General features: G+C 39.5%; 1 protein-coding gene across 6 annotated transcripts in view; it reads left to right on the top strand.

The window, feature by feature from the left end:
• LRRC4C (leucine rich repeat containing 4C) overlaps positions 1 to 12554 on the top strand; it is a 478632-nt gene that overhangs the window by 387178 nt on the left and 78900 nt on the right. The window contains exon 1 of one of the 6 annotated variants that reach the window (XM_056493618.1): positions 2014 to 3961. The exons of 4 other annotated variants lie outside the window; for them this stretch is intronic. The gene's annotated coding sequence lies outside the window, so the exon portion shown is untranslated. Of the gene's footprint in view, positions 1 to 2013; positions 3962 to 12554 lie in introns of those variants that run through there. One more of the 6 variants, XM_056493621.1, reaches the window with a different exon arrangement.

The raw sequence follows: 12554 nt of genomic DNA, 5'->3' as shown, positions 1-12554 counted from the left end.
AGAGACATGTAATCTATTTAAGCAGTTATCTGCTAGAAATGTGCATTTTGATGTCATTTCAAAATGAACACATTTCTATCATAAGCATAACTTTGTATCAAAAAAGCAGCTATAGCAGAGTTTGTGTCTTAGATTCCAGTTGGATGCCAAAAATTGTGTATCTTCTGTACCTGAAACCTATGTATTTGTTTAATTCAGTTATAGAAACCTTCCCTTTTGCTCACAGATTCTTTAATAACAGCTGGAAGTTTTTCAGGAAGTTTTTTGAAATAACAGTGGAGGAAACGCATTAGACTGTGATGTTTTTATCCTTCTGGGAAAAGGAGCAACCTTGTGGTTTTTTGGATTTTGAGTAGTAAAAAGAAAAAGACTCTCATAAGACGTTTGTAGACCCAAAATACACCAGCAGTATCAGTGAATCAGACAGGAACAAAATAAGCTCACCAACTGAGAAAAAGATTGTTACTTGTCAGCAACTTATCTCCTACCCAATTGCAACCTTCCCCAAAAAACCCCCAAGACTGTTTCAGCATTTTTGAAAGACGTTAGATTTGGGTTATTTCCTACTGCTACACACTCAGCCTTTCACCCATTGCAGGTAATTTGTGTTCACCACTGATTTCAGGGATAGTAAGATCAGGTGCTAAATGTGCCTGGTTCCAGTTGCTGAATTTATATCTAGTAGGACCTTCTCACCAGAACGCCTGTTGAGTCAGTAGAATAAATCTGAAAGTCAATGTTAATGATTCAGTAAGTGCTACTTGACTGAATTCAGCTAGTTTACGGGTTTTATAATTCTGGAAAAACTTCTAATATGACATAGAACTTAAACTTGCTTTTATTTTCATGTATGTGAGTTTCACACAAGAGCTGAAGTCTGAGTAAGGATACCAAACATATCTTGACTATTTGAGAAAGGACTGAGCAAAGAGCTAGTTATATTACTATATGCATGGAATAAATCATAGTTACTGCTTAATATTTGAAGTTTGCTATAATTACCATTGAAGCACCTGACTAATTCTTTTTTTGGGGTTGTGTGGAGGAGTTAGATCTATAAATAATATGTTTCTGATTTCGAGAGAGACAAATGCCAGCACATACATCATCCATATTCTGTTTACATGAAGTGAGCAGTGCATCTGACCTTACACATGCAAAATTTTCTGTAAAATTTCCATTGAAACAAGACACAAACCCAACTCTGAGCAGATAAAGTACATCTAACATACTTGGGAAGCAGGTAAGAGCATAACAAACATGTCAGTACCTCAATAACCCAAATTAAGGAGCCAGTTCAGAAAACTCTGAAATGTATGTCAGAAGTCATTCTAATCAAACTGTGGCAGATTTGATAGGTGAGCCTAGCCATTGCATTGCCATCTCAGCTTACTGGAGGTAGGACATAAACTCACTGAATCCTTGAAGTGGTTCAAAGGGCTTTTGCCCTTGAACAACAGCCAAAATGGAGTTTTAGGTAATTTGTATGTGCATACAAGTTTTAAACAAACATTGATTTCTGTAATTGGAAAAGAGATTGTCTTTCAATGCAAATTTTTTTCACTGTTACAGTTTTTGCAAAGATAATTTATACGCATTTCATATTATTATTGTGCCTCTGCATCGTGGCCAGAGCTGGTACCTGTGAATACTGGTTGCCCTGTACTTCTTTTGCAAAGACAACTTTATACCTCATTTCATCTTGCTGTCATTTACTCTGCCTCAGCAGCTAGGCTGGAACCTGCGAATACTGGTTGAACTGTCAGAATCAGGCAGGCTTTTAAGAAAATGAGTTTTGACATTCCTTTCCTTCAGATGATCCCTTGTTTTTCAATTACTGGTTTCTGACTTGGAGATTTCTTAAGGTAACCCTGAGTTTGTTCCTAGTCTGTCAAGCAGGTGGCAGCAATGCCACGTCGGAGCAGCTCCCGGCCCCTTTCCCTGACATCAAGTGTTAATGCAATTGACCAATCAGTGCTAAGATGATGGGAGGTAATTGGGTAATTGTATTTTACTGATCACAAGCAAAGAAAAAGGGAAGGGGGGCAGACAAGAAGAGGAGAGTGTGGGGGGGGGGAAAAAACACCCAAAAAACCCCCCAAAAGCAAACTGCAACAGAGGAAGAGGGGAGAAAACGGAAGGGGAGAAGGAGGAGTGCAGCCAGAGAGACCGGCCCTGGGACATTTGCAAATCCTAGGGTGCCACTGAAAGGTGGGGAGTAAGAGAAAGCCAGAGCGACTGAAAAGCGGAGCTACTCCCAGCAGCAGCAGCAGCTGTCGGGAGCTGGAGACACACGTACATGCGTCCCTACATGCTCACACGGGGAGAATTGAAGCTGCAGCTCGTAGCAGGAAGGAAGCGTTCCGGCTCTGCAAAGGGCTATGCGTGTCAGGGATGAAACCGAGAGCTGAAAGAAGCGGCTGCGCTCCTGGGACTGTGTCATCTTGGAAGGGAGGGAGGCAGGAAGGAAGGAAGAAAAGGGGGAAGATAACTGGCATGTGGAAGAAGATGGGAGACTAACTCACTGCTGTGCAGAAGGGGAATCCAACTTGCACATCTGAAATACACCAGGCTCAGCTTGGAAATGAGATCAGACCTGCATTGAAACACAGAAAGGGAGGAAAAGGGAGGCAGAGACGGGAGAGCTTTTATCCCTCTTCCTGTCTCTCTTTCCCTCTCTCTCCTCAAAGAAGAAATAGAAGTTTATCCGTCTCGGTGCTTCTGGATTCATATAGCTGCTGGACAAAAGATGGAGAGGAAGCTAAAATGAAAAGCAAAGTGTGCTTCTGAAATTTACAGCTAAGAGGACAAATCACAGCTCGGGTTTCTTTGTGCCCCATCGGGGGAGTTTTAACGACTGAAGGATTTTGAGAAGTGAGGGGGGGCAAAGGCGAGAGTGGGCGTTAAAAATACCCATCCCAAGTGTTTAAAAAATAATGAGGTGATGGATTTATTCATGACAGCTGGTGGGAACCTTGAATTTTTCTCTACTCCCTCCCTCCTTGATTTCATTTAATGTGAAATTATGAAAATGCAGAGGAGTTGGAGGGAAGGCAAAAGGATATAACGTGGAGTTTGAAACAAGGAGAGGGTGCTGATGCTGTGGATTGCTGGCTTCTTGCCGAAATCAAAAATCCAATTGCGCACTGGGTTGTGATTGGAAATCTAATCAGATCTTTGGAGAGGGGCGAGAGAGACTAAAAGTTTATTGTTTTGACAGACAGGAATAAAAATTTAAATGCAAAAGGAGATTCTTTTCTAAATGCGTGTGGGGGTATAGAGGAAAAGAAGAATGGGAATCCCCATTCTAATGTGGAGACACATGGATTGGATAATTGATAGTGCAGCAAAGAAGGGGGAAAAAGAAAATTGCCTGCCAAGACCTGGATCTTAAGTGTCACAACAAAATTGCATTAAAAGAATACAAATGGAGGATTGCTTAAAAGGAAATACAGTTATTTCTGCTCTCCAGAGAAAAAACAAATAGAGAGCAATGGGGAGCAGTGGAGCCAGAGAGGCAGAAAACCTCAGAAAAAGGAAACTAGGCAAACGATCCACAGTGGAATGAAAAGTTTCAGAAAGGAAAAGGACCATTCATCCTCCTCAAGGATTTTTGTTTTTTTCCTGTTATTTTAAACCATTATTCTTCAGTGAAGGCAACCATCAACGTTACCACTACAGAAATTTTAAGCAGAAAAGTTGAAAGCCACAGAGAAAATAAAGGACAGAGAAGAAGAAAGCAAATTGCCAGAGGGGGAGAGTTCAGCAGTGTTGGGTTGGATTGGCACCTGTATGGACTGAAATTGCTGGGAAATTGCAATTGGATATCCTTTTTCTTTTATTTCCTTTCTTGTTTTTAATTTTGGTTTGGTTGCTGAAATGAAATAGTTTTCTAACCCCTCCCCCACCCTGGTTTTTCATAATCACTCGGATTTCCAGCTGGATAGTCTTTGAGGATACAGTGAGTACACTTTCCATTTTATTATTTTTTGGAAATGTGCCTCATTTCTTTCATCCTTATTCCTCTTTTTTAGGTCTTTACCCCCACCTGAATAAAGAACCTGGCTGTATTTTGGTAACGGCTGGAGAGGGGCGGCTGGGAAGAGAGAAGGGAAGGAATCAGGATAGAACTGAATTCTCACAGTGGCTCAAATTCCTAAAACTCGAGCCTTGGTAGGATGTTGCAGACACCTGCCTGTGTGTCTCCATAGCATTTGTAAATGTTCACTAGCAAAGAAATCTTCTGAGAAAGCCCTTGCAGTGAGTGGGGGATGCTGCCTGATTGCCCAGTCTCTACAAACGGATGCAAGTTGCATGGAATTGGATGCACAGAGGAGGTTTACTTATTTACTAAGTGTTTAAAATAGTTGAAGGCTCTAATCTGAATGCTGGTATCCAGTCTGACATTGCAGATCAATATGGTGTATTAAAAGGAACATTTTGTAATCAAGCAGGGAGGTGAAGGATGGCTTTTGGCGGGAGTGGGGGGGGTGTGGGGCAGGGGCTTCTAATGGATTTTGAGGATGCAACTCCAAGAGAAATGGCATGTTTTTCCCTCCATTGCTAAGAAAAGACAGTAACTGCAGAGAGAGGATATTCTTCTATTGAAGAGGACTTTAGGGAGCTGCTGTACTGGCCCATGCCCTCTGGATCTCTGAGGAAATTATTTGTGATTTTTGTGGTGAATCCTTCAGGGTCCCCTTGGACTTTCATGGCACTTGAAAGAGATTTACTTTGATTGACAAGCAGTGAGAGGATTCTGAGGTGTCAGGAGATTTTTTTTTTTTTTTTTTTATTATGCTGGTAATGAAAATAATTAAAAAGTGGCTTGTAAATGGTGGGGTTCACAAATTAGCAATGATGTGTAACAGACCAGTAAATATCTCTCCCTTCCTGGAGAAATGTCTTGTGGGAGTGTGGAATAAAGGGAGGATAACATGTTGTTTAAAATAGAGGTCCATGTTTTCCTGTGGGGAAGAGTGCTACCTCCATCCCCTCTCCTTGCATGACTGCATAGCTCAGGCCTAAGGGAGTTTTCCTTTTCTTCCCCTTCTGTCCTCCCTCACTTCTGCCCTCTTCAACCTTGGCCTTCACATGGTAAGGCTCCAGCTGAAGGTATTAGGCCAAAAACTGGTGCAGAATGAGAGGGAGAAAACAACTAATTAAACGAGCCATTGAATAGGATTTTTTTTTTTTTTTTTTTTGGGTTGGTGTGGGTTTGTTTTTTCTTTTTTTTTTTTTCTTTTTTTTTTATTTTTTTTTTTTATTTTGACAGGCAAGGTGCAGAACTATCTTTGCCATTCATTTTACTTTTCTCTAGCAGCAATATTCTGGAGAAGGGAAGAGCAGTCAGGAAAGAAAGAAGTGTTGGTAGATCCAGATTTTAGCTCTTTTAATTTCTGGCAGCATTTCTCACTTCACAAGCTGCCTGCAGGAAATAACTCAAAACTGAGCTGCAATTTCCCTGGATAAATACATAAACCATTATTAGCCTGCTCCTTTTCCCCCCTTTCTTTGCTTACATCCCTACTGTTACTTCATGTAAATGTCCTAAATCTTTTGACATAATGGAAATAAGAACTTTTGCCTCTCAAATGTGTCCCATGTGCTTCTGTTTGGAGGTCATGCCTCTTAAACACTGGCTACTTGAAAAGGATTTAGATTTGGGGTTCAATTCTGCTCCTAAGGAAATCTCTGGGAGTTTTTGTTCAGCCACACGAACAAATCAGACCCTTTGTGCAGTTCTGCTCAGAAAAAGAAGGAAGCAGGCACAGCAAAAATTATTCCTTCCAGCTCCAGTTACTCTCATCCTTCTCAATATAGCTAAATTGTTTTATTGTTTTAGAGTGAAGTGCTTTAGCCTCTTTTTTTTTTCCCTGGACCCATGTTTCCTGGTGGGACACTAAATGGGTAATAAGTTTGCCAGCATCTGAAAATAAGTGCAAAACTCTTTCTTGTTCATTCCTTCATGTATCATGATAAGTCTGTGCCCTGTTGTGGGCTACACTTACATCAGCAGTTGCAGTAATAGAAAAGCTAAATTTATGTTAAGCTGCTGCTCAGTAATTACTGAAGGAAAAAAAAAGCTGGCTAAGGAAAAGGCATCTCCAAGCTTTTTCCTGGATTGCTGTCAAGTGAACACATAAACAGAAATTTTGATAGAGCAACTCCAGTTTTGGACAATAAAAAGCTGTCATAGGTGCCCCATTCATTTTGTACAATAACTAGCAGGAGTATTTTCTTGAAATGATAAGGAAGCACTGGGAAAATTTAGTCACCAGTTTGGGCTGAAATAGGCAAACCTCGTCAACATTAAAAAGCTAGGGATGTGTGTCTGCTTCCAAAGAGGCAACAGTTTCACACTTCTGTGAATCATTCACTTAATACAGTAGCCAAAAGACACATAGAACAACCCAGAGTTTAACTCATTCAGTATCAAAGGGGGAATGAGTATAGCATTTCTCAGCATTTGTGTTGAGGCTTATCCAGAGCCCAAAGGGCTGATCATAAAATAAATAGCCAAAACATTCATCCAAACACCCAGCTAAGTGAGAAGCAACAAATCTCCTCTACCAGAGGCTGGAGCTGGCTGTCTCTGCTGCTTCCTCACAGGTGTCTGAGCACAGGTGTGTCATTCAGTGGCATATGCTGGTCCTGAGGGCTTTCTCCTCTTCAAATCAACCATGGATGATATTTTTGGTAGCAACCCCAGGCAGCTGGGCTTTTGGCACTGTACAGGGAACCATTATGTGTATATTTAGGCACTAAATGCTTGTACAGGAGGAAAGATAAAGCTGTATTAGAAGGTCCTGCTCTGTTTGGTCTAATTGTTTTCCAGGAGGTCAGAGCTCACGTACCTCAAACTTCAGGCAAAGTGTAAGTTATTAATGCCAGGGGGTGGCTGGTCTGTATCTTTTCTCACGTCAGGAATGATTTGTACTGATCTAGAATTGAAGCAGGTTCAGTTTGCTGGAGTGGCAAATTGTGTCACAATATCTCCCAGCCTGGTACCACTGACAAGTGAAAAATGGGCTTTCAAATTAGGTGAGACCCAAGAAAAAAATGCTGGCGATGTGAGCCAATACAAGCAATTGTGTGGGACTGGAGAAAAACAAAGAGATTCCAGAGGTGTTGCTATGGCTTCCTATATATAGGCTTTAAAATTATTTGCCTGTGACCTAAAAAGCTGTCTCCCATTTGGCATGAAGATTCTTGCTGTTGCAATATGAGGCAGGAAGATTTTGGATGGGGCTCAGGGCAGGATTTTAGCACATTTTGAGAGAGCTTGGTGCTGGTGAAAATTCCCAAGCTGGGCTATCCCAGTTGCAGTGTATTCACTGAAGGAGCACACTGTGCACAGCAGCAGCGTGACACAGAGAGGAGAGAGGCTCCATCTCGGTCTTGGCTTCGTGTTGGCTTGCAGATATGCTTTGTTCCTGATGGCTACTGGGGGAACAAGGACAGAGGGAAGGGTGCTGGAATTAGTGCTGTTCTCAGTCTGGGATGAAAATTACTCTGAAGATATGCATTTGGCAACTACTAACTATTTTCTAAAGTAGTGAAGCTGACTGGATTTCGGGTTGCTGTTCTCAGGGGCCTTTCATCCTATTCAGCTGCTTTGTGAAAATCATAAAGAAACACAAGCCTCCCTCAGCCCCCACAGGATAACCCAGATGAGAAGGATTTAGGAGTAGCAGCAGCCATGCTAATCTGGAAGGCAGCCTTGCAGCATGCCTGAGTCTAGCAGCTTGGAGAAGGAGCAGCCCTTGGAAAGGATCCTGCCTCTACTTCCTGTCATGGCAGAAGACATTGGGAGTTGGCTTGTGACATTTTAGAGTGGTTTATTTAATGGTTTTATTCAGAATTAAAAAAACAAAAGTACATGTTATTTGGCTGTACTATCATGGTCATTTTTTCCTCCTAAGGGGTAGAAATGGGGACACAAGAGGGGAGATGATTATGGCAGTGGTGTGTTTTAGTTGCATATTCACAAGCTGCAGTACATGGAAGTGAATTAATGCATAGTTCCTGGTAGGGGGCCTGGGTGCTTTGCTATCTGTTAGTGAAAAAGGCAAAAATCAGACGCTTGTGCATGCACACAATAAAAGAGAATCAGGATTTACATTTGGTATCCAAGGAAGCGAGAGCAGAATCCTGCAGGGCTTTCTGTTCATTGTTTAAATGTTGCCATAGCGATATCTCAGGGCACAAGTTACATGTTTTCCACTTCTGGAGTTGAGCTTTCCTTCCTCCTCCCTCTCTCTCTCTCTGTCTCTTTCGATATTCTCAACTACCAGGAGTAGCTCCACAGCAGAACTTCGCACAGCAATACGAAAAGGTGTTTGCAGGCTGCATTATCTGATGGCAGATGTGCCTGTATTCTCCTCACTGATGTTTACTAATATGTTGGAAACCCAATTAAATGAAATTGTTGGATAGAAGCGGAGTGTGAGACTTGTTGTTGTTAGGACATCGAGCATATTACAATATTTTCTGTAGTGGTGAGATGTTAATTGGATAGCTGCAGGCAAGCAAAGTGTAGCAGTCGCTGACAATTAGAAACAGCAATGAACTTTCCAGGACTGAATCTATTCCTTGGGTATATTAAAATGCATTTCAGGTATATACCATAGCTTGTGTAAATTTAAATACTAACACCACTGTAATAAGTCTTGAAATTCTGTTTTCACAGTGCTAAGACAAGATTTACCTCTGCTGCTTGTGAAAGGGAGAGAGGCAGCATCAGACCACTGAATAAAATCTACCATAGTTTTGCTGCCAAGCTTGTACTTGTTATGTCAGGACTGTGGGGGAGCAATATAACCAGGAACCAGCAGAATTAAAAAGGAAACCAACCATCCTCAAAACAAAGTGAAAGATTCCATCAACAATGATTTCACTTGCAATTAGATAAAGCTTACTCAGAAGTTTCACAGCAAGATAAGTTAAATAAATGATGTTTTCTCTGCAAACCAGCAGCAATTCAGAGCATTCATTAATGCTCTTTGTGTTTGAGGAATATTTGACTGCTATGGGATTATGGGATTCATACAGTCCTGTGCATTAAAATAATCCTCAGAAATATGGATATTATTTTCTTTCATATTTGTATGGACAGTGTAATATAACCTGACTTCTAGAAGGCCCAGGAGTTGGTGCTTCTATTTCACCATACTTATAAGAATGACTGACCAAAGGATGTGACCTGATGCTGAAAAACAGTGATAGTAAGTTCCAGGAAGTATCAGTGTCCTTCAGGTCTGCAGCACATTTTGATTTTGCTTGCAAGCCTTTCTTCACTTTCATGGCAATAATCTCTTCCCTCCCATGCCATGTTCCATGGGAAATAAAGCCAAGCACACAGAGAGCTGGTTATCAGTGTGGGGGGTGCAGCAAGAGCCATGACAGTGCAGGGCTCCTCACACTGCTCATTATCACACCTTAGACAAATCTTAAACTGAAGACTGTCTTAAGACCTTTAGCAGGCACTAGTTCTGTTCCTGTACTTTGAACTTACCCCAGAATCTTTGCAATGGAAAAAAGTGACCATCTGTGGCTGGGATGGGAGATACTCACCTCACTTCTCCTGCACTGTGCCCACTCATCAAATTACTGAAGATCATCAGATTCCATTGTCTTGATTGGAACTTATTATGGTAGGGAGTAGAGGATGAAAGTTTCATTTTACTGGATCTTCATCATTTTCCTTTCTTGTTAATCTCCAAAAACAGCTATTAGTGGACTATTCATGTAAGAGAAGAGGATGACAGTCTCTCCATGGACTGATATAAGTGAGATTTCTATTTTTCAGGAATTCATTAATAGAATATTTTTTTTTTTTGTTCACTAATGACCATTTTTTATTCACCATTTAGCATTGTAAAGTGTATGAGCTAGTTGGTTTTGCAGCAACCCTTCCATGCAACCAGTTTAATTCTATTTACATTTCTTTTTCTTCTGTCATTGCAAGAACTAAACCCAGTTGTGCACCAACTGATCTCAATCAGATATTTTACAATTACTTCAGCAGGACTGATCTTCCTCTGTAGGTTTTTTTTTCTTTTTTCTTTATTTCCAGAGATAAATAATAGAATAACTATTTATATTTATAGATATAAAAAGATGATGCAAACACCGTTTGGAGTTAATATGCTACAAGCTTCAAAATTTCCAAAGGTTCCATTTTCCTTTGCCATCCCTGCTGTCATTCCAGGTGTTAGTGCATCTTTTTCATCTGTGTGTAATGGAATAATTGATGAATTAATCTCACTGCCATAGCAAAACCTCATATTTTTTAAAAAACAGCTGTTTTTAAAATTACATATTTTAGGTCTGAATTCTTAATCCTTAGGATAGTGTAATCTCTGTGTATTGATTATGTATGTCAACAACTGAATATTGTGACATGTTATAATCAGTTTAACAAAAATGCTATAGTTTTCCTTTTAAAAGCTGGAAGAGGCTTTACAGGGACAGAAAGAAGTGGGTTAAGGAATCATACCTTTCCCTCCCTCAATACATGCAAGTTTCAAATGAAGTGCTCATAAATATATTCAATTCCATGAGCTTCTTTGCCAAAGGGCATATATGCTGTGTTAAGGGTTCTTTACTTAGCTGTTTGGTTTTACAAGGATTTTCTTTGCCCCTACTCAGTTTGGATAGGCAGCTCCTTCTACAAGTGGTTATATATTATCTTTCTGGAGGGAAGCTTTTCTATTTGTTACATCCTTTAAAGAACTAAGGCTCATTTTGTTAAGGTTGTTGATGACACAGCTACCAGAGGGGAAGGATGGTGACCCCATTAGCCTTTCAGGTTGCTCATATGCAGTGCACAGTCTACTACTTCAATAAGGGTTTTATTGCATTTAACGCCCGTGTGAATTTTGACTGTATATGGTGCAGGGAATTAAAACCATAATGGATTTCTCCTTTGAACCAGAAAGAGGTCAGAAAACCTCACCTTCAGTGAATGTTCATGTTGATATTCCTCTTTCTGTAATGTGCATTTTCCTGAGTGGTCTGGCCCTGAAGATTGAGTTACATACATTAAGTAAAGGCCTGGAGGTATCTGTTAAAGACTACTGAATCAAACCCTAGTGGAGGATGCCTCAGTCCTTAGGTAACTTTCCATAACATGTGGAAAAAATAATTGCATTTTTTAATGGAAAACTTCAGGTTTGAGGATATGTATGAAAATGTTATGCAGTAGTAGTAGAATGTCATTAAGAGTTGCAAAGAAGTATAAATTCCTATCACAAAAGGTATTGCATCCAATTTAAAATATCATCCAGATAAGATTTTTTTTTTGTGGCAAAGAAAGATGAAGTTGATGATTGCCTATGGCAAATCAAAGATAAAAAGCAGTCAATGATGCTGCTTCAGAAATACCTATCTTCTAAACCTGAGGGAAATTATGAGAAAAATTGATTGGAAAGGACATATAAGCAGAAGACTGTGAATATAAACCGGTCAGTTTCTAGGAATGTATTATTTTGCCATAGAAAAACCCAATTCATAAAAGAGTTCGTATTTGACTTTGAGTCTGTCTTGGAAAAGGAAGTAAAAATTTAACAAGTAAACCAAAATGATATCAAAACTAGTACCTAGTAGGGAAAAAGAGGATGTCATATAACAATCTCTACTAAAAAGGCAGATATAAAAGGAAAACAATTTATGTCATAGGAGAGAAGTGTTTTGATTGTGTGATAGTCTTAGAACACACCAGAAATAAGGGAGTATTGCTGTAGTTTTGGTTGTTTTTATTGGCCACATCCTGTGAAGAGCTATTGGCCGTAGTGATGTGTAACTGTCAGAATAATTCAAATAATATTTCTCTTCTGTGTCTGGAAAATTATTAATAAAACATTTTACTGTGAAAAGAGAAAGCAATTGAAATTATTTTTGGGAATATTTATTAGGGGACAAATATTTTTAAATCAACTGTGTTGTTTTACTTTTTCAAAAAGTTGTCTAGAGTATGTTTCTAGAAAACATTCTAATGATACGAGTGAAACTTATATGGACGTGGTAACCATTCATCATTTCCCCTGACATAAATTTTAGGCAAAGTAACTGAAAATGCAATACAGGATTCAACTGGTAGAAATTTAAGGCAGGGAAAATTTAATGTCCATAGTATGGTATTATGGGAAGTATTTTCTATCAAGAAAAAAAATTGATCCCTGGCTGATAGAAGTTACCATGAAAATAAAGTGCACTCAAACTTTAAAAAACAGGATATTTAATTAGCCTAGAAGCACTTGTAAGGTGTTTAAAAGTAAGTATTGTGAGGAAATATTTTTAATGGATTATACAGATATTGTAACTCTTTTTGCAATAATTGTGCCAATGTTCTAGACAAATAATTGACAGAACATTACACTTAATAAGTAGAGTCCACAGTTAGCAAAATGACCTTGATAAGAGCATCTGTTAGGGTGGGTATGTGAGGATAAACTGAGTGAATAAGATTAACTGAGCTGAGAGGATATTTCCCAAAACTGATAATGCTAAGCAGGAGAATTGAACAAAACAAAACAAAAAACAAACCCCTA

Source organism: Oenanthe melanoleuca, chromosome 5, assembly GCF_029582105.1.
Source record: "Oenanthe melanoleuca isolate GR-GAL-2019-014 chromosome 5, OMel1.0, whole genome shotgun sequence".
In the NCBI taxonomy this organism is placed as follows: domain Eukaryota; kingdom Metazoa; phylum Chordata; class Aves; order Passeriformes; family Muscicapidae; genus Oenanthe; species Oenanthe melanoleuca.
The sequence above is the reverse complement of the archived record's forward strand: the minus strand, read 5'-3'. Positions and strand labels throughout refer to the sequence as shown.